Source organism: Cervus canadensis, chromosome 25 (assembly GCF_019320065.1).
Source record: "Cervus canadensis isolate Bull #8, Minnesota chromosome 25, ASM1932006v1, whole genome shotgun sequence".
NCBI classification, from domain to species: Eukaryota; Metazoa; Chordata; class Mammalia; order Artiodactyla; family Cervidae; genus Cervus; species Cervus canadensis.
The window spans coordinates 33,711,587-33,729,299 of NC_057410.1; positions in this window are offsets into that span (position 1 = coordinate 33,711,587).

The window sequence follows — 17,713 nt, forward strand, 5'->3', positions numbered from 1 at the left end:
TCTCTGAAGAGGGAGAAGACAAGGAAAGGAAAGAAGAATAAAATGAGCTCAGGGCTTTTCAGGACTATGAGGGAGAATTGAAAAGACAAGACACACAGAGAGAGAAGTACAATATTTTTAATCACCAGAACTTAAAATGCCAGGCATATAAGCCTCAAAGGAATTGAGTATCATCATACCACCATTACCTGTGATCCAATTATCTAACATAAAGATGCCGTCTTACATATTACACCATCTTACATATTACTCACTGGAAAATAGTTAATTTACTGGGTTTCTGTTTAATTGTCTCTGTTTCACACTAAGCTCTTGAATGAGATTAATCTGTTGATATTGAAAAGTTTTCCTTTGCTTCTCAATGATGTGCTGGATTTAAATATTTGAGGGGGAAAAAATACAATCTTATTGTATTTTTGTGATAGTATCTAAGCTTCCCAAATTTTTATCTCCTTTGAGAAAAAGACTGCATTAGAAAAAGACAAAAGCAATAACTGACTTGTATGATTAACCTGTACTATGTTCATACAGAATTTCCTCCCGAAGTGTTCAGAGTACTTCAGTCATTTTCATGCACGGTTGTAGGGTCATGCTGATATTATAATGTAAGCCACTTGGAAGTGAGCCAAATAAAAATTTTCCAACATCTTAAATCACTATTCTGAAATTGGAATTTCAAATGAATAAAGTGCTTTGCTGTTAAACCAACAACTTTAGAAATTAGATCTCGGTGGTGGAATCACTAAAAAAGAAGAGTGGGAGGAGGTTGGGAAGGTAAAGAACAAAGAGAGGGTGCAGGGAAGGAAGATGGGGGACGAGGGGATGGGGTCTGCCCCCCTTGGGACTAGTGAACTCCAGCAGGGCAAAACCTGCTCTCGAACAGATTTTTACAACACTTCAGACAGAGTAAGTCTCAGGAGGTATTTGTTAAGTAAATTAGTGAGAGGTGTGCAAAAATATGGTGTCAGTGTTAATGTATCCAAAGGAACAGGCTTCTAACTAGACACTTGAGTTTTTTTTTTAGCCATTGAGCATTTATTAGGAAGCCTAGAGCATCTCCAGCTTGAACACACGCACGAATTATCTGGGGATCTTGTTAAAATCCAGATTCCAATTCAGGAAGCCTGGGAGAGGGTCTGAGATTCTGCATTTCTATCAAGCTCCCATGGGATGCTGATGCTGTTGGCTCATGGAAACACTCTGAGTGGCAATGTACTGGAATAATAGGAGGGGAAGATGGTCTGGGAGTCAGGAACTCGGAGCTCCAGTTTCTGATGTCAACCATCTGTGTTTTTAAGCCAATTGATTCATTTTCTTAGCTTTAGTTTCCCCATCTATATAATAAGTGGGTTGCATCTACATCATTTCTAGGGTCCTTACAGACTTAATATTTTAAAATGAAAGGAAGAAAGAGGGGAAGGAAGAAAGAAAAGAAGGAAGGAAGAAGGGAAGAAAGGAAGGCATAGTTTAGAGAATGTTCAGTCTGTCTCTAGAAATCCCAGGGAGGCTAAATTATTTCCCTCAAGAGTCGCACAGGTAATCTAGCATAGCTGAATTATGATTCAACTGACTCCTGATTTCTAATAGAGTAATTTTCTGTTGTCATTTCTGTTGTTTTGTATTTACCGTTGGTTTATTCAAATGTATTTATATTCCTTTTTCTCAATTTTTTTTTTTGCAGAACAAGGTTATGTTCCACTTTATCTTACAATTATTTGAAGTAGATAAATTAATATTTTTAGTTGGAGTTTCAATATCAAACTCTTAAAAATTAATAGAATGAGTAGACAGAAGAGTAGAAGGATATAGTAGACCTGAAAAGCACTATGAATCAATTCAGCATAGTTAAGATTTACACAATTTTCACACAACTTCAGGATACAAATTCTACCCAAGTTCCCGTAGGTTATAAACCAGGAGATACTGGAATATATACAGGGACATAAAACAAAAGTGCAAAAATTGCATGATCTAAAGGTATTGAAATCATACAGAGTCTGTTCTCTTATCACTGTGGAATTATGTTAGAAATCAATATCAAAAGATATTTGAAAATAAGTCTCATTTTTTCAGGTGCAATGTGACATTTACCAAGAGAGATTTTTTATCATTATTAATAATTTTTGCGGAATGCCTACACTCTGCCTGATAAGATGCAAAGTATTAGGAATACAAAGATGAGTAAATTATATTTTATGATCAAATCCCTTGCCTGATGAACTGAGAGGTTTCTATCCTGCAAAGTGAAGACCAACTGATGAATGCAAATGTCTAATACGTGTGTTAATATGCTAGCTCCCCACCCTCTGTGATATACCAAAAACATATCAGTGGCTACAGTAGAATGCTTGCAAAGATGGCAAATTCAACTCTCCCCATGCATTCTGTTTGTTGTTTGATTTTCCAGCTGTTTGTATCCAAAAGTGGAATTTCTTTCTCCGCTTCTTGACTTGGGGTTGGCTTTTGTGACTTGCTTTGGCTAATAGAATACAGTAGAAGGAACAAAGTTCTATTTCTACCTCCTGGCCTCAACAGGCTGTGTGTGAGTGTGTGCTAAGTGTCTTCAATCAGGTCTGACTCTCTGCAACCCTATGGACCATAGCCCACCAAGCTCCTCTGTCCATGGGATTCTCCAGGCAAGAATACTGGAGTGGGTTACCATTCCTTTCTCCAAGGGAATCTTCCCAGCTCAGGGATTGAACCCACATCTCCTGTGTCTTTTGCATTGGCAGGCAAGTTCCTTACCACTAGCACCACTTGGGAAACCCTCAAGACGACAGGCCCACTTTTATTTCCTCTCTCAGACCGCTGCTGCCTCCATAAAGAACAAGCCTGGGATAGCCTCCTGGATGATGAAGCATCACAAGGAGTGATGAGCTGTCCCAGCTACATTAGCTGAGGCCAATCTAGACGAGCCCACGGCAAGTCATCCCATAGACTTGTGTGAAAGCACTAGCAAGAGCGGCAGAGTTTCTCACTCAACCCATCGCTGACCACAGATGGACCCGTCAACTCAGCTGAGACTGGGAGAACTATCCAGTTCAGCCATAAACTTCTCAGCAATAATACATGCCCCTGGTGACTCAGTGGTAACGAATCTGCCTGCCAACGCAGGAGATGCAGGTTCAATCCCTGGGTCAGGAAGATTCCCTGAAGAAGGAAATGGAAACCCATTCCAGTATCTTTGTCTGGGAAATCCCGTGGACAGAGAAGCCTGGCAGGCGACAGTCCATGGGGTCCCAAAGAGCCGATCATGACGTAGAGACTAAGCAACAACAACAACAACAAAGCTACTTAGTTTTAGAAAAGTTTTTCAGCAGTTAATACAAGGTGCATTAACTCTGATGCACAGATCAGAGGATGTGGTGAGATGCTTACAGTCTGGATTTATTTTAATGGTTGTTCTGATAGGAATTGTAGGTAAACTGGGATGAGATTTGAGAGAGATAGGAGTCCAGGATGATGACTACAAGATATTTAACCTAAGTAACTGATAGATAATCAGAATTTATTATTATTATTATTATTATTTTTGATGGGTTGGTTGGATGAGGAAGTAAATTGGGAATTGTTTTTTGTATAAGCATTAAACCCTAATAATTAAGGATTTACTGTTAATGCTGTAACAAATTTCTAAACAAAGTCATGAATTAACACAACAAAATTCCTTTCTCACTGAAAAAAAGAGACTACTTAGTTTTGGGGTGCTCTGTTATTCAGCATAGGTAAATGTCCAGAAGCATAGGTAATGTCCATAGGTAAATGTCCAGAAGGCTAAGTGTCCATAGGCCTTCTGGACACCGAGCTTTGATTCAGATAAATGGTTCTAGGTTAGGTTCTCCCTGGAAGATACTAGGTAAGATATTAAGGGAGAGGTATGCATTTCACTATATCTTCCACATTTTCGAGCTGCCTCTCACTTACAGAAGGGAGGAGCTCAGCTTGAATTATGTTTTATTTTACATAAAAGAAAGATGTACACAACGATGACAGGAAATGCTGTTGAGAGACTGAAGCACGAGGTTAACACACCTGCCTATCCCTTTTCTAAGGGAAGCGTGAAGGACAGACCAAGACCAGCCATCAGAAAAGGAATGTTCAAATCCTGCTTTTGCTATGTGTGTATGGTAGCTTGAGCTTCTGTCTTCTTTGTGGCAACCAGTCCAACTACAGTATTTCTTCAAACGTAGTCGTGTGTTACTCGGCGTGTTTTATTCTGTTTTCATATAATATGCTGTGCTGTGTTCCTCACTCAGTCATGTCCGACTTTTTGGGACCCCATGGGCTGTAGCCCGCCAGGTTCCTCTGTCCATGGGGATTCTCCAGGCAAGAATACTGGAGTGGGTTGCCATGCCCTTCTCCACCAGGGAAGCCCAAGGATACTGGAGTGGGTAGCCTATCCCTTTTCCAGGGGAAATTTCTGAGCCGGGAATCAAACTGGGGTCTCCCGCATTGCAGGCAGATTCTTTACTAGCTGAGCTACTCAGGAAGCTCATTTTCATATAATAGTGTCTAGTAATTATCGAGTAGTCATAATTCTTTCTATAAGCATAATAATAACTAGCATATGTGCATTTTGGCTTCCCTGCTGGCTCAGCAGTAAAGAATCCACTTGCCAATGCAGGAGATGTAGGTTTGATCCCTGGGTCTGGAAGATCCCCTGGCGGAGGGCATGGCAACCCACTCCAGTATTCTTGCCCGGAGAATCTCATGGACAGAGGAGCCTGATGGTCTAGAGTCCATGGGGTCACAAAGATTCAGACATGACTAAACAACAACAATATGTACATTATATAGTTTTCAAACTGCCTTTATGGAAATTATCTCACTTTGATACTCCAGTGAGGCCTTGAAATACTTATCGGTAGATGAAGAACCTCTGCTGTCTTCTAAATGGTGGTGTTTCTGAGAAATGTCTGAGCTCATGACAGACTTGCTAAGACAAGAACCTCACCATTTGTTTTTTTATTATTTTTTTAAGAGTTAAACCCGGCGAGTATATCAGATCTTTGACTTTTATTATCAAGTCGATACCTCACCTCCCTTTACAAGTTTTTTTCATAATAGCTCTTGTCTATGAGGTGCATTCTTTTTCTCCCCCAGACATTTTTAAAGTGCAAGGAAAGTAATGGTTACTCTGAAATTGCATCTTGGTGCCTAGGATTTATATTCTTAAGCCATCAGGAAGTGAGTGAAGTCTCTCAGTCGTGTCTGACTCTTTGCGACCCCATGGACTGTAGCCTACCAGGCTCCTCCGTCCATGGGATTTTTCAGGCAAGGGTACTGGAGTGTGTTGCCATTTCCTTTGCCAGGGGATCGTCCCAACCCAGGGATCGAACCCAGGTCTACATGTATTGCGGGCAGATGCTTTACAGTCTGAGCTACTAGGGAGGTCATCAGATTGTCTATTTAATGATGTTGGTAGATTAAACAATTAAATTATTATCATCTGTGCATGAGCCATGAATTTTTATTTTGATTATGTTGTTGAGTTGGCTGATAATGTAGATTCTGGGCTCAGCAGTTTCTATCTGAAATATGTGTAATGGCCTAAGTATTTGGTGAATACTGCCTGGTCCTTGACCAATGATTTAAGTTTTACCTGTGGTTATGAGTCTTATAAGACAGAGCTATTTCCTCTCTTCTGCTTAATTTTAAGTGCAATCCTTATTTTTATCATCTCTTGTAACTGTTCCAGTACCACATTTTGATAGTATGAAGGAGAGTGGCTATTGTGACATTATAATAGCCTTCATTTATTGAGAGCTTAGTATGTGAGAGCCAACACGCTATGTGTTTTACTTACGTAGTTCTCATGACAGCCCATTGAGATAGATATCTTGCTATCCCCATTTTACGGACAAGGGAACTGAAGTACAGGAAGATTAAGTAAATTGCCCAAAGTCACACAGTGACTAGTGATAGAGCTGTATTTTTAGCTCAGACCATTTAAGTAGGAAATTCCTATTTCATATACTACTATATTTCTTGTATATATATACTATATTTCTTGTACTATAAGATTTTCTTTAACTCAGAGACCAAGAAAAATGATGCATATCAATCTAGCCATTCCAGTATCATCAAAAATTGCATGTGTTCACAAGCCATCTAGGTACTATGAATTCCCTTGCAGAAATTGTGTAGTAATCAGCCTGTGGTAGGATGTTTCCCTGGGCTAGACATACAGAAGACATAAAAGGAATAGAAATTCTCCCTCTAATAGACCTGAAGATTTGTAGTAGATAATTATTTTGGAGAGTTGGGAAGGTAGAGTTGGTTCTATAGTGTCTGAGGGTAATAGTGGGGAGGCAATGGATAGTCGTCCTTGAAATGATTTCATTTCCAGACATTGTCATCAGATTTTAGGTGGGTCTGCCAGTCTTTGGGCTTCCCAGGTGGCACTAGTGGTAAAGAACCCACCAGTCAATGCAGGAGATATGAGACATGGGTTTAATCCCTGGGGTGGGAAGATCCCCTGGAGGAGGGCATGGCAACCCACTCCAATATTCTTCCCTGGAGAATCACATGGACAGAGCAGCCTGGTGGGCTACAGTCCATGGGGTCACAAAGAGTCAGACACAACTGAAGCAACTTAGCATGCATGCATGCCAGTGTATCGAAAGTGGGCAGGCTTGTCTCTAACCCCAATTCCTCAAATTGAGAAAGCACTAGGCCACTCCAGAATTTCTTCTCACAGTCCTATTGATCAGATTTAGTGGTTTCCATTTCTTTCCATGTCAACTCAGATGTAGAAGTCACACTCTTTACAGGTTTCCACCAGGAAGCCAATCCATACCAGTAATGGCTTGAATTGTGTACTGCAAAAATTCATGTGCTAAAGTCCTGACCCCTGTGGCCTTATCTGGAAGTAGAGCTGTTACAAATGCAGTTATTATAAAAGAAGATGAAGTCATAAAGGAATGGGGTGAGCTTCTAATCAAGTACAACTGGTGTCCTTCTAAAAAGGAGAAATTTGGAGCAGATGCAGACACAGGGAGAACTCTTTGTGAAGATGAAGGCAGAGATTAGGGTGAGGTTTCCATACACCAAGGAACTCTAATGATCACCAGCAGACCACCAGAAGCTGAGGAAGAGGCAGAGGACCAATCCTCTCTGCACAGCCAGAAGGAACCAACCTTGCTGATACCTTGGTCTTGGACATCTGGCCTCCAGAACTGTGACAATAAATTCCTGTTCTTTATCTAGTCAGCTGTGGTACTTTGCTATGGCAGCTCTGGTAAAGCAATACACCACCAAACATGTCCTGAGTTGGGCAGATTTTACTGAAGATATTTGGATGGAGCAATGTCATGGGGAGGGATCACATCACACAGCCCACAGCATTCCCCCTAATTATATCGCCTCTTCTCTCCCTCAAACCTCTTTCCTTCTCATCTCCTCCATTCTGGGTTAATCTCTAAATACTCAGCTACAAGTTTGTCTCACTATTTTTTTCAGAGTAGCTTTTTTCTTTCTCCAAAGTTATGGCAACAACCTATGTCTAGCTCCTAGAGCTCAGCTTCTAGCCCAACCATTAATCAAAATACGCATCAAACACAAGCAGTCCATTCACTTAGAGAAATTCCTGGGCCAAATATTACAGTAAGAACATTTTCTAGGTGGCGTGGTTTCAAATCTTGGCTCTGCTACTTGGATGTGTGAACTTGAACAAGTTACTTCATCTCTCTAAAATAAGAATAATCATAATAATAATTCACTGGGTCTGTCTTACATTTGGTGACCCCTCAAACAGACTCTGAGGCAGGTATTTGTGAAAGATGATGCGGTGAAGAAGGCTCCCAGGAGTAACATGAAAGAGAGTGTGAGGTGCAGGAAGGGGTCGAGTGAGAAGTTGATATGTGACTCAGGTACACTTGGGGCCTCAGCCCTTCCCAGGGGGAGCTGTGGAGCTAAATGGCCCTTCGGAGTGTTCTCATATTAAGGCAAGGGGGCTAAGACTTTGTCCCCTCTCATGGCAACTAGTCATTAAAAGTGGGTTACCCCCAGTCAAGGGGTGGTTGGTGAGGTAGTTTCCTTTGGCTGAAAGCGATTTCTTTTTTCAAATCTTACTGGTTTATTTTTAGCTATTTTTGCTTGGTTTTTGTTGCTGGGCAGGCTTTCTACTGTTGAAATGAAAGGGGGCTGCTCTTCATTGTGGTGCATGTGGTGACTTCTCTTGTTGCGGAGCAACAAGGCTTCAGTCGCTTCAGCATGTGGGCTCAGGAGTTGGGGTTTCCGGACTCCAGAGCATGGGACTCAGTAGTTGTGGTACGTGGTCTTTGTTGCTCCTTGGCATGTAAGAAGTTCCCTGACCAGGAATCGAACCCATGTCCTTTTCCTTGATGGGTGGATTCTTAACTGAACACCCGTGAAGTCCTGAAAGCAATTTTTTGAGAGCAACTTGGCTCTGAGTTGTCAGTCACCAGGCCTGTTGTGGTAGCGGAGAAATGAGTGTCTCAGTTGCCTGGCTGTCCTGCAGACATTTTTTAGGTGACGCATCATAGCATTAACTACAGGGTGATTGTGAGTATGAAATAAATTAACGTAGAAAATGCTTGGAACATTACCTGGTGTGAGGTAAGTGCTGAGTAAATGAGAGACATCATATATTGAGGGTTCACGTTAGCATTTTTTCAGCTTTCTTTGGTTACATACAGTTCACAGCATGATTTTGCAAGGATTTTGCTTCTTTATAAGAGGTGCTTATAGATGTGAGTGAAGTAGACATTCCATCCAAAATGCTTCTATTAGGAAACTGAAGCTCAGAGCAGTTACGGTCTGGTGCCACTGCCAGCAGGAACCTGGTCCTTCCCTGTTTTCAGTTTCTTCCTCCCGATCTGCAACCACAGCTAATTTTTGAAGCCACAAGCACCCATATGTAGCCTCAGTCTCACCAACCCCAATCTGAGGACAGACTGAAGGATTTACAATTCCCTAGCCTAACACTGGGATTCAGCATCCACGATCTTGTGGTTGACTTTGTCCTACCTTGAGCCATGATGACGTTGCAAAGGTGGTCAATGGGGTGAACACATCTCACCCAGGGAGGCTGACCAGCTTAGTGTAAGAACCCTTGTGCAACAGCCTTTCCCTTGGTGGATTCTCTGTATAATTGCCTATGTCTGGCCTCCCACTTCAAAGCCCTATTTTGTGCTGACTGATGGCAGAGAAAACTTTCAGGGCAAGAGTACACTAAATAAATACAGAAAATACTGGTATTTAAGCAAGAGTATTGTTGTTTTTTTTTAAGTTACCCAAAGTACTCGAATCCCCACAGCAACACATTTCCCCGCCATAGGCAGACAAATCAACCATTTGCTTGGTGAGCATAACATCAGAGCAAAGACAGTTGGTTGATCTTAAGAAGAATACCTTAGCTAAGATAACTAGGGCATCTTTTTGTCTTCTATGGGAGTAAGGGCCTTAATATCTTTGTCTGGTGACCAGAGCTCCCCCACCCCTAGCTGGAGTTGTACATGCACTTCTAATCTTTGTTTCCAGGAGCCTCATTTTTCTGTGTTCCATGGTTGACCAGCTCCCCTTTTAAGATCACCACATTAATAACTCTAATGAGTTTACAGGGAAGGCTGACTCTAGCCAGATGGCGATTCTGACTCCTTGGAGAGATTTTGCACATTTCTGTGTTTATTTCAAAGCTTAACATTCAGAGGGCAGTTCTATACCCCTTACTTAGAGGGGCAGCAGAGTAAGCAGGGTGTTTAGAACTCAGGCTTTGAAATTGGGTTGCCTGGGCTATGCCTCCATTTGCCTTTTGCTAATGGTGTGACCTGGGACCTGTTGCTCTCATCGGATGTGCCTCAGTTTCCCTATCTGCACAGCAGAGATTATAATAACACAGATTTCACAGAGTTGTTTGAGGATTTAATGAAGAAATCTATATAAAGGACTTAGAATGGCTGGCAAAAAATAATTGCTAATTAAATCTTAATTAATGATGGTGGCATAGCTGGTAAAGAATCTGCCTGCCAGTGCAGGAGATGTAGCAGATGTGGGTTCAGTCCTTGGGTTGGGAAGATCCCCTGGAGAGGGAAATGGCAACCCACTCCAGTATTCTTGCTGGGGAAATCCCATGGACAGAGGAGCCTGGTGGGCTACGGTCCAGGGGACCTCAAAATAGTTGGACATGACTGAGTACATATGCATGCATGCAGAGGGCATTCTGGTTTTCTGGTCTCTTTATCTTATAAACTAATAATCAAAGTGAATATTTATCAAGTGCTTATATAATCCACACACGGTTATAAGACTTTAACTTGAATATCATGTAATCCTTCCAAAATTCAGTCAGATGGAAAACATTTTGAGTCTATCTTATAGATGAGGAAATGGAGACTGAGAAGTGAAAAAACCACACAGAAAGAGGTGGAGCAGCTGAGCTGCAGGAAATCAAGATTTTTATCTCTATGTATCAGCTACATGTTCAACTCCTGTAAATAAACTTCAATATTGTCCCCTGTGCAGGAGTCCTTTCCTTGGTCATATGGTGACTCAAACTAGAGGTCTACAGTGCTTCTTCCGATATCACAAGGAAAAAGCTAGATCTTTCATGTCACCAGGAAGTTGGAGTTACCTACTGCTCCATGCCCCTGTTTCTCCATTTGTACTGAGCAGTACTGTGTGTGTGGTCCCTGTGATCTCAGGCTAGCCAACCAGCCAGTGTTCCTTTAAGCCTGTGTCACAGTCCTCCAGTAGCAATTGCTACGGAAGTCTTTACCTGCTTCCCACTGCAGTTCCTCAAGATACCACGCTCTACCTGCCCACCTGGACATCCTTCCAACATAGGCAGTCAGGGTGCCCTGTCTGAGGCTCGGTGCCTACCTCTTCTGCCTTCCCAGTGGGGGAATGATCACAGCTCTTGGTCTCCTTTGCATCGCCTGATGGGTATCCTTAACCAGAGAAGTCCCATATTGGTCTTGGAGTATAATTATGAGAGGTACAATTGGAATTGAACCCATGTCTCCTGATTCTACAATCTTCATTGTAGGTGAAGTTGAAAGATGATGGTTAGGGCCAGCTGTTTAGGTGTAGACTTCATGGATGGAGGTAAGGTCTGGCATCTAAGGCTTGAGGTTCCAGCAAGATGCTTCTGCCCAATGTAGTAAAGGATCCTGGGAGCCAAAGGATTAAGCCTCCTTACAACAGAAGGAGCCCAAACTCCAGTGGTGGCATATAAGACTGCATGGTCAGAGAAACAAGAGGTAGGGATTGTGACTGAATTACTTAGGAAGAATTCAGAGGTAGCTGAAGACAGTGCAGAGGGCAAGGAGGTCAAGATGGGTGAGAGGGAGTTCCAGACAACTCTTTCAATGATCATTGCTCTTTGTAACTCACATTTTTCATATTGGTGGTGCATGGGGTGGGGAGGTTGGAGCAACTTTAAAGGGCCTGTGACCAGTGGGGTAGGCTCAGATTCTTTGTCCTTGCATCTCCTCATCATAAGTCTTAGGAGCACATATGGTTTTGATGAGAGAAAAGGCTCTTCTAGAGCTTCTCATTTTATTAAATTATTGCTGAGTCCTATCACTGCAAAGAGAAGATAGGATTTTCTTTCTGTGATTGATGAGAGCATGTTATGAGGCTCTGGGCCAGCCAGGATTGTGATACAGTTCTTGGGCAGCTTTGGATAATGGGGCATTCTGTATTGCTATCTTAGCTTCTTCGTTGCATTGCCCTTAAAAGCTTCAAATTGTTTCATGTCCACGTATTTTTTCTATGCTGTCCCTTCTGGAGGTTGTACCCTCCGTGCCTTTAAGACCCAGCTGGAATATTCTCTGACTTTGTGCTTTATTGTGTTGTGTTTATGCCTCTATTATAATAATAATATTTGATATTTATTGAATGTTAACTAGCACATTTTTTCTTTTTCTTTTTCCTTCGATGTGCTCAGTCATGTCCAACTCTTTGGGGCCCTATGGACTGTAGCCTTCCAGACTCCTTTGCCCATGGAATTCTCCAGGCAAGACTATTAGAGTGGGTTGCGATTTCCTACTCCAGGGGATCTTGCTGACCCAGGGATCAAACCCTTGTCTCGTGCATCCCCTTCATTGACAGGCGGATTCTTTACCATTACACCACCTGGGAAACCCACACGTACATATTAGGCACAAGTAATTAATGAGCTATGTATTATTGCTATCTTCATATAACAGAAAAATGAAAATTGAGACTTTAGGTGAGTTAATAATTCTCCCAAGGTAATGTGTGTAAACAAAATTCAAACCCAGATGTTTGACTTCAGAATACAAGTTTTAACAACCATGTGAGCTGTCTGCAGCCCTGTACCTATTCATTCATCCATCTTGCAAATATTCATTGAGAGCTTCCTGTATGCAAAAAATCTCTTGGATCTGAAAATACAGCTATTTACAACACAAATAAAATTATAAAATCTCTACCTTCATGGAATTTGCATTCTATTGGAGGAGACTGACAATAAACAAATGTAATGTAATTCCAGGAAGTTGTGAAGGCAGTGGAAAAAAAAAAAACCACAGAAGAAGAAAATAGAGGACATCAGGGAGTTGCTATTTTAAGTGGCAGAGTGATGGAGAGCTGCTCTGAGGAGGGGATCCATGAGCAGAGACATGGCTAAATGACATTATTTTCTGCACCACAAAAAATGTGATCTCTTTTTTAAAGGCAGGGCTTGGTTTATTTATGTCTCCCTAACATGCTTCTAGATTTACAGTCCCCAAAAGATGTTTGTATGATGAAAAGAGGAATATGATTATGAACATGAAATGAGGGGCTAGAAAGTCATGTCTGAAGTAGCAAGTGATTAATGAGAGCATTTTCCTGGGGGTTTAATTGGAAGAGACTGCAGTGAGCAAATTTTCCTCTTAACTCCTTGTATTTCAAGGCCTGGTGACCTCCTGGCCAAGAAATACACGCTATCCCTCTCCCCAGTGATTTCCGTGGCTCGTGTTTTCATTGGCTAAATATATTTCAATCCACAATCCACAGCAGGGAGCGTTGGTCTGCTTTCTTTTCTTACAGGAACTTTAAAAACAGGAATGATTGTATCTGTCTACTGAATATTCCTGTAACTACCTCCAGTACCAAAGATCTTGAAAGCTGAAATGATCAAAAGGGGACTGAGTTCTGAAACTGTACTTGGCTTGTCAAGCTGGCACATTTGAGATTTAAGTCAGGGATACCTTGGTGATTTTATCACCTCACACCAACTCCTAAAAAGAATCTGCTTTTATTTATGAACGCCAAATAAAGGAAACAGAGGCACTTGCGTTTTCTTGGTAATTGGAAGGAAAGGGAAGGCCTGGATGTTCATTCAACTTTTCATTTATATTCTTTGTCTTCTGGATGTTCAGACACTGCAAACAAATAACCAACTCTCTATCCAAACCCATAGAAAAGTTAAAAGGTAACTCTGCAAATGTAGACAGTTTCAGAAAAGTAAACCAAACCTGGACGGACCTAATGAAATGACACTAGGAGAAAAATATGAGAACTATTTGAAATTTTTATTTAATTAAACTGTTTTGCATTTCAGCGTCAGTGTATGAACTTCATGCTGAGCCTCTGTAGGTCCAAACAGGGTCACAAATGACCTGGGAAGAGTCCAAGGGCAGAAGGCAAGGGCGGAGGTAGGAAGGAGAGCGACCTGTGACGCGTTAAACACTTGGATTGAACGTTTGTGTTGAACTTTGATGTGGCAGCCCTCATGTCAGATGTTGCCGATATTTAGCAAGCACACTTCTAAATATCCTGATCGGCCTTGAAGAACACTCTTTTCCCTTCCTTTTTGTCTTTTCCAACATCTCTGCTTTACTGCCCCACATACTGAAACACGCCCAGTCAGAGGTCGGACTGAAGCTATTCTCAGGCTGTAAAATTAACCAATGTGCCATTGATTGAAACCATCACTCGGAGTCCATCCTGAAGTCAACCTCAGGGAGTTCAAAATAAGTCTGTGATTCTCTTTATAGACTGACATGTAAATTATGAATTTGCCTTTTAATGAAAGACACTTAATATTTTATTTCTTAGTCTGGCAAGATAGAATACCTTCAGGATGAGAAGTGTCACTCCCCACTCCTGAAGCCATGACAGACATTCTTAATCAATCGCTTCACTCCTTTTCCTGGGTCCTGGTGTTAGACTCAGATTAACTTACAAAACACTGCTTCAGGCAGCAGCTATCAATTGGGTGGAGTAGGATTGTAATGGAAATCTTTTTACCATCCTTGCACTACATGGCATTCTGTTTTACCTTACTGCCGTGCATATGTTTCAGCAGATTGTCTCACATGCGTATGCTTTACTTTAAAAATCATATATTTTAAATTAATAAAAGCATTAATTAAGATAATGAGTGAAGTGAGACTGCATAGTTATTGTTGCTTGGGTGAACCAGTCTTAAAATGCACCATTTAATTTACACCGGAGACCCATATATTAGAATAGATATCAGCAAAACCTCTTTAATGTTGAGAGCCACCATTATATGGATTTTAGAAAATGATAGCAAACCAGCTTTGGAATTTGGTAAGGGAAATGGATAACTCTAAGATACAAAAATGGTTTAAAAAAAAAAGCATGTGACAGGGGGTAGTGCAGAGACAGGCATGCAGAGAGAGGCATGCATGCATGCGTGCTAAATTGCTTCGCTCATGTCCAACTCTATGCAACCCTATGGACTGTAGCTCACCAGGCTCCTCTGTCCATGGGATTCTCCAGGCAAGAATACTAGAGTGGGTTGCCATGCCCTCCTCCAAAGAATCTTCCTGACCCAGGGATCGAACCCAGGTCTCTTATATCTCCTGCATTGGCAAGTGGGTTCTTTACCACTAGCATCACTGCAGAGAAAGGCATAAGTGATGAAATGAGACAGTTCTTGCCCTTCCCTGAGGGCTGCCCCCCTCTCTCTTTCACACACACACACACACACTCACCAGTTTTATTTAGTATTTATGATCATGAAATATGCCTTGTTTTATTTGTGCCAACTTGTCTCCAGGTTTTACTGGAAAAGGCAGAATGGGCAACTTGAAAGTGTCTTTGGAATCAAAATCCTTTTGTACCAATCTGTGTGCCACTGGTGCTTGCATGTAGAAAGTTGGGAAATTAGTTTACCAAGCAAGAAAGATAAAGTTTACCAAGCAAGATAGTCTTGCTTTCTTCAGGAAAATGGTTGGCATGGTAATATTTATCTTTCAGGGTTTTTATAAGGATTAAATAAGTGAACTTTTCTGATCACACTTTAAAATTGTCATGTACTGAGAAATATGAACTATTTTTGATAAATGGTAAGTGGAGTACTTATAAAATGTGAAACACCCAGTCAGTATCTATTGTTATCCATCAATACTATTATGATCATTTATTTTCAATTTTGAATTGAAGTTTTAAAATACAGAGCTTTCTAGGTACTGTCAGTATCACTTATATGCAGTACTGCTCAACTTGGGTAATACTTGAGAATATTTCTATTTCCTTTTAATTTTCTGGTGTTTGATAGCTTTATATACAAATCAATGCAGATTCAGCAGTGGCTTTTGTTAGAACTCTACCCACAAGTGTGAGATGCGTCCTGGTCACCACTGGCTGGCCATGTGTGGGGCAATTGTAGGGGATACTCAGTGTCCTTCAGGAAACTAAGCACTGTCCTGTCTTCAGGCTTGTCTAAAATTAAATTTGGATTCCAGCTCATTGGATTCCAGTGCCTTTGTGGTTTAGCAATAGCCAAATAAACTGCAATCAGTTTATTTAATGTTTAGTCTAAGTGAGTGGGCTACATTGACTAAACACTCAAGATCTTCCCACAGAAAACTGAGTCCCTTACTGCTATCTCCATTATTTTTTTTCTTTAGAACATTTGTTAACACAACCAGCTTTCACTGTGCTAATGAAAGCAAAGTTTCGGTGCAGATTACTAAGGTGAATGAGACCGGCTGTGAAATGTTACTTTATTTTAAAAAATTTTTTTTCCATTTATTTTTATTAGTTGGAGGCTAATTACTTTACAATATTGTAGTGTTCATTGCAGCACTGTTTATAATAGCCAGGACATGGAAGCAACCTAGATGCCCATCAGCAGACGAATGGATAAGGAAGCTATGGTACATATACACAATGGAATATTACTCAGCCATTAAAAAGAAATGTTACTTTAAAATACAAAGCAAGAGAATTGAGAGTTTTCTCAGACTTTTAAAAGAATTCTCACCAAAATATTCTTTCCCTGAGAACTAAACAGGACTGCTCCCTTGAATCTCCACCTGGTTCCTCATTTTTTCTGCTGATAGGTTTTTTTTTCTCTCACTCTACTAATAGGATCATAACATTTGTTTCTAGTGGTTTGTCTGCTAGCACCCTGTTTGCACTGTTTAACCACCCTGGACCGTGATCCATCAGACTTTACCTTGGTATTTCCCAGGAATGACTCCCAAGCTTCTTGGGGTTGCATTCCACCATGTTCTAGTATGTGGTCAGAGAGCAATACAGTGTTCATGTGGCCTCTGCTCATAGCAGAAGATAAGGAAGCACCTCTAGTTTATGGCCTCCCCTGTCTTCCCCTTCTGGAAGGAAACTTTTTATCATCAGGAATAGCTTGTGTGAGAGAAGTCACAGGTTGCCATCAGGTCTGTGTTCAGGGTCTTAGTGTCACTTTTTTTTTTTTTTTTAAAGAAAATCCTGGGTCATTTTCTCTTTTCTTATATTACTTTTGTTATTATTTAAAATTTATTTATTTTTGGCTGCACTGTGGGGCATGCAGGATTTTAGTTCCCCAGCCAGGGATGGAACCCATGCTCTCTGCAGAGCAAGTGCAGGGTCTTAACCACTGGACTGCCAGGCAGGTCCCTTAGTGTGACTTTTAAAGGGGCTCAATGTCCTGGCTGACCTCAACCCTGAGGTTCACCTGCTCCTGCATGGTTGGTGCAGGGCTTGTTTCACTGTGCTCCACTCAGATGACAGAAGCCCTAGTGTAGAGCTTGTTTTGGGATTGTGCGCTTTTCATTCTGAAGACACAGGGGAAAATCAGAACGTGAAGCGCTAGACCTGTGTGCATGTGCACTTTTGCCTTCCATCACCATCTTCTGAGTCCTCCCTGCTCCCAGGTGCATCACGGGAATGGAGAGCATCATTTCCCATGATGACAAATGGCACCCTTGAGTTCAGCTGTTCCTCGTCAAGCTGAGAGTGTGATTTACATCTTTCTTCGATAAACAGGCAACTGATTTGGACCAGTATCTATGAAAGACAGAGGATGTGATAGTTGGATGGCATCGCTGACTCAATGGACATGAATTTGAGCCAATTCCAGGAGATAGTGAAGGACAGGGAAGCCTGGCGTGCTGCAGTTCACGGGGTTGTAAAGAGTTGGACATGCTTAGTGACTGAGCAATGACAAATAAATGGTTACTATTTATACAAAGTGTACATAGATAAGAAACTATTTCCTCCTAGCACCAAAGCCATTAGCTGATAAGCACGACAATAGCAATAATTATTTGATATGAAAATTTGTGTCTATGTGAGAAACCCAAGTACAAATAGTAGAGAGGTAAAGTTCAATGTTCTGAACAGTTAGTAAATTTTATGTATCATCCCACCCGATCGTGAGAACAACACACACAGGCCCACAGGTCACCTTGCTGATCCTCAAATGGGTCAAGCAGACTTCTGCATCAGAGCCTCTTCCCTGCTCGTTCCTCTATCTTCAATACTT